This window comes from Pteropus vampyrus, unplaced genomic scaffold (genome assembly GCF_000151845.1).
Source record: "Pteropus vampyrus isolate Shadow unplaced genomic scaffold, Pvam_2.0 Scaffold43, whole genome shotgun sequence".
NCBI lineage: Eukaryota > Metazoa > Chordata > Mammalia > Chiroptera > Pteropodidae > Pteropus > Pteropus vampyrus.
This window is the reverse complement of record NW_011888824.1, coordinates 3,577,091-3,582,109: the sequence shown is the minus strand read 5'-3', so window position 1 is coordinate 3,582,109 and position 5,019 is coordinate 3,577,091. Positions and strand designations below refer to the sequence as shown.

Here is a 5,019-nt window from a genome sequence, read left to right as displayed (position 1 = left end):
GTTTCAAGTAATTAGATTTATGAAACTGGAATTCAGGTTCCCACTGTGGGCTGGCGAGAGCTCATACTGTTTTGCACCTGCCATGGAAGTCAGCATGTACCATCACAACCTGGAAGTGTGGCGCTTCCACAGATGCTTTTCTGTACTTGTGACTAAAACAGTTCAGGCTGTCCCATGACTCACAGAGCAAATGCTTCCCTTTTTGAGTTCTCTATGCTATTATTTCCAGGAGAATTATTTTCTCACCATCATTTTTGGGGTGCTTACTAGGTGAAATGTGTGAATTACTCTCTGAAATATGCTGTTCTGAAATTAGGTAGGAAGGCACAGCGAGATCAACTTTATTTTTTGCTGAGGAGTCAAGATTTATCTACATTTAAAAAAAAATATCTGAGAAAATAAGGTAAATAGGAAACAAAGAATATGTATGAAAAAGTCATGATAATTATTTAAAGATAACTGAAACTCATGTTTCTTTAAAAAAAAACTTTAAAGGTCAAAACAGTTATTCTACAATGAGGGTCACAAACAGGAAGCCTGCAGCTTTTAAGATGACCAGATACAGCCTCTGGACAGGCAATATTTTTGCACAGCACTGGGCCAGAAGTTTAGTTTTGTTTTTGAATTTAATTGTTTGGCAACATTAAAAATTTTAAGAGTTCACATAAAAACTTAAATTTCCACACCCTCTTGAGAAGTAAGACACTATTGGGTCCATATTCCCACGTAGAAACTCTGCTGAGAGATGAGCGCCATTCTCTTTGGGCATCACATGTGCTTTCAAGTCCAAGTGAGAGTTGGCCTCCCCACATTGTCCTCTCTGTCCCCATATCAACCGACAGTCACCATTTATTGTGAGTCTCATGCTATAGTTTATTACAGAAGAGCTGAAGATGGCAGAATATTTAGTATCCATTTTTCAATTCAAAGTGGAATAATGCAAGGTGAACAAGGATGGATATGTGTTTTAACAAAAATGGGAGACATATATTTTGTAGAGAAATATTCCTACTAGAAAATGCACAAGCTATGGATGTCTATACAACCTGAATGACCAACCTAACAGATACCTGGCCTATTTCCCTCACTCACAGTACACACTAGCCCTGCAGGCATCTCTTCTTTTTTCTTCAACAAATAGCAAGTGGATGCCATGACGAGGTTTGCTCTGTTTTCCCAGTTTGATTTAGTCTCTCAGACCATACAACACAGTGGGAATGTATAGGATTGGATAACAACAGAGTCTCTCTGGTGTTATCTTCCAGGTTAGCATTTCGATTTGCTTGGGAGAAAGCTGGAAATTCAGGTGTTCTATATCTACCACGTTTCCATAGATTTGGGGGCAATTTATATTCCAGAAGCCACTTAAAGTAGATACCAAGACAGAGCTTTCTTTTTAGTTTTAGAGCGATAATATTCAAATACCCTGCAGACTGCTCGAATAGACCTGAGTTGTGAACAAATGCAGATAATATCTCTCTTACTCTAAGATTCCCTAAGGTGTGGGGAGACTTTAAGAAATATGTAAGTAGAAATTGTTATGGGAGGCACAGCCAGCTGTCATCTATCTTCACTTAGGATAGCGTTGAATAAAATAGCATATTGCCCTTACCTTAAATAAGGGTGTTTCCTAAAACACTGAAATGAATCTAGAAAGGTTATGGAGTTTCTGCCTATGGAAAGATTTTATAAATATTCTGCATATTACACTGGGATCTGGGATAGAATATTGATTTGACTATTTTGTTATGAAAAAGGAATGCTTGCTGAAGTGCATAGAAATTAAATATAAATGTACAACTGTCACTCCCCTATAAAAGTTAGACAAACCTCAAAGGTGATCTTCTAAAGCTATCAGACAATTTCCTATTTCCAGCTGAGCTATGGACAGTCATTTATGTCCTGCATTTTAATATTAATTGGTGTCTAGTAAGTGTTTTAGATGCCAAGACCTTTTTCTATAGCTATACCATTTTCTGGCAACAGAGCAAATTTGAGAGAAGCTATTCATGTCTGACTTCCAAGTTTGTTACATAAGTACCTGGAACCCAAGAGATTATCAATAAGGTAAATATTAAATGAGCACATTAGCTTATCAGTATAGAGGTAAACATGTCTCCTCTCCCTCCTTGTGTATGCAAAAATATCTTTTTGTTTATCTCTCAAAGTCAGAGGTCTTTGGCTGTGACACAGCAATGCATTCATGCAAAAACCTTTTCCTTTCTCCAAAGGCTAAATATTAGAAAAAGGTGAGGCAGCTCAGACTAGAAGGTTAACACTTACTATCAGGAGTACTTGGTTAAAACTCATAAATTCCCAGTTGCTTGTGTGTTCCTGCTGACACACTTCCAACATTTCCCTGCTGATAACATGTTTGAAAGAGATCTATAAAATTCAACTTCATGAGAGCCAGCTAAGGAATAAGTGACATAGGGACAGGAAGCCTTTAACTGTGAAATGTATGGACACTTTTTAAAAGTTCTGATAGGACTTTTCCTGCCCAGTGAGACACAGCTGAGTGGGAAATGCATGGGACTACTCAGGGACCTCCACAAGGGTATAGAGCATGATTTTTTGAATATGAGTTTTGAAAAGAAGATTTAGCATCTCTACTCTCCCAATTGTCTCCTGATGACATATCTGATCTCTGTGGTGCCCAAAAAAGCATGACGTTTTAATTTCCTGTTAGAAAGAGGACTCCTTTTGCTCTTTGCTTAAATTCTGGAGGCCACACGGACCTTTGAGCTTTATGGACAGAGGTATTTGTGGTGATTTTGGTGTTGTGTGGGTGTATAATCATGTGAGTAAAAATGAAATCAGGGTAATGCCACAAAGCAGAATCCTCCATATTATTAATGAACATCAAGAACATCACTGGGTGAAAAAATCATGGGAAAGTGTAAATTTTTTGTTAAATGTATTCATGTATCAAGGATATTAGTGTTCCTAGAAAAAGATGAAGTTTCTTTATCTAAATTCTCACTAATAAAAGTCACAAATGTTCTAATAATGCACACAGCAAATGAAGTTCAAAGATGCCTGTAATGATTCATACTTTATGAGAAAACCAATTCATGAGGAATAGAAATAAAGTGCTGTCTATGTCCATGGCACCCTGAACATGCCTGATCCCATCTGATCTTGGAAGCTAAGCAGGATTGGGCCTGGTTAGTACTTGGATGGGAGACCACCTAGGAAGACCAGGTGCTGTAGGCACAAAAAAAATAAATAAAAAAATAAAAAATAAAGTGTCAAGGTTAAGATGGCAGGCTAGATAAAAGCAGGGTTCCCCTCCTTCCATGACATGACTGCATTAAAATTACACCTAAATCATAAAACTAACAACTTGGAGAAACACCTGAAGTTTACCTGATTATAATACATACATCTGAGGATTTAAAGATAAAGCCGAATAAGACCAGTAGGAAGGGCAGAGATGCAAAGCAGGCTGGTCTCACCCCGGAGCATAATGACCGAGTGAGCACTGGGTGGGAGAGGGTGGCCACTGAGCATAGCCTCCTGAAGGAACGAGGGGTCTTAGCTCCACACGGGGGCCCCCCAGCCTAGGGTTCTGGTCCTGGGAAGAGGTGTTCCCATAAAATCTGACTGTAAAAATCAGTGGGGATTCTGGTTGGTCATCTGGGTGAGACAGAAAGAAGCTAAAAATTCAGATGCCCTCCTTATAGGGCTCGTGCACAGATTCACTCGCAGACTGGGCTCTGACAGAGGGTCAGCAGCTTGGGAGGCACAGGAGACATATGAGGGGGGACTGAGTTGTGTGGCACAGAGTAAGAGCTTGATGGACAACCACCATTGCTCTGTTGTTGAGCCCCTCCAGGGCAGTCTACAAAGGAGTGCCATCTTGCCTGTATTGAGCCTTACCTCCGCCCCCCGCCCCCTCCGCCCACAGCCAATTCTAAAGCTGCAATGGCCCGGTGAGAGCGGCCCATTCCACCCGTGTCTCCCTGAGACCCCGCCCTACCCAACCCACGAATAGCCCTCTGGGGTGTATGTTGCCAGGCAGCCAGCACCCTTGCACCTTACCTTGGCTACACATTGGTGGGCAGGCAGCAGCCTTCAGCTTGTACCACCCACATGTGGCCTGCACATAACAGGGGAGACTTTTGGTGGTAGGCCGCTGGTGCCAGCCCAAACTGCAGTGTCTCTTGGGTGAATTGCTGGGTTCTACGGGCTGAGGTTGATGGCAGCTGGCTTCCTTGTGATCTGTGACTTTTGCAGGAGCCCACAGGCTTAGCACTGGCAGCCATTTGCATTAGCCTGATGGGACTGGCTAACTCTACCCAGTGTCTCCCTGAGACCCTGCACCACCCAACCCACAAATTGCCGGTGGAGGGCTTGTTACTGGGCAGTCAGTCCCACTCTGTGCTTTTCCTGGGCCATGATTTTGACAGCAACCAACACCATCAACTCACGCAGCCTGTGTACCCTGTGCATCCCAGGAGAGACTTTTGGTGGTAGGCCACAAGATACGCCCTGAGCTACAATATTTCATGAACAAATCTTGGGTGTCTGTGGGCCTAAGGCGGCCAGCAACTGGTCTTGCTGCTATCTGAGACTTTTGCAGGAAGCTGCAGATTCAGCATGGGAACAAATCCTAATTCTGCATTGGCTGAGTGAAATCTGCATGCTTTATCCTGGTTACTCTCTGGTCCCTGCCCTATCCAACACCTGTACCAACCAAAGGTTCTTACAGTTGCGGAGACTTATGGGCAATGGGAGATAGTATTAGGCCTAAACGTGTACTGTTCCTTTTGCTGAGCAGCCCCTGTGGGTAATCAACCTCAGCTCGCAGAGTGGTCTCGCCTACTTGCCTCCAGATCCAGCTCAGGCAGCAACTATAATGTGGATTGCTTTATTGCTTTATAGCTCCAATCGGGTAGCCCCGAACAATAAAAGGCAGCAGCTGACCTTGACCTACATGGAAGTACCTCCCAAGGGGCCCCAGAACCAATACAATGGGAGGCTGATGTCAGACCACAACAGAGGACTACCTGACTA

General features: G+C 42.7%; 1 pseudogene; it reads left to right on the top strand.

Moving 5' to 3' along the window:
• The first annotated feature begins 3,097 nt into the window (after nucleotides 1-3,097).
• LOC111738795 lies at nucleotides 3,098-3,216 on the top strand (annotated as a pseudogene).
• The last annotated feature ends 1,803 nt before the right edge of the window (nucleotides 3,217-5,019 follow it).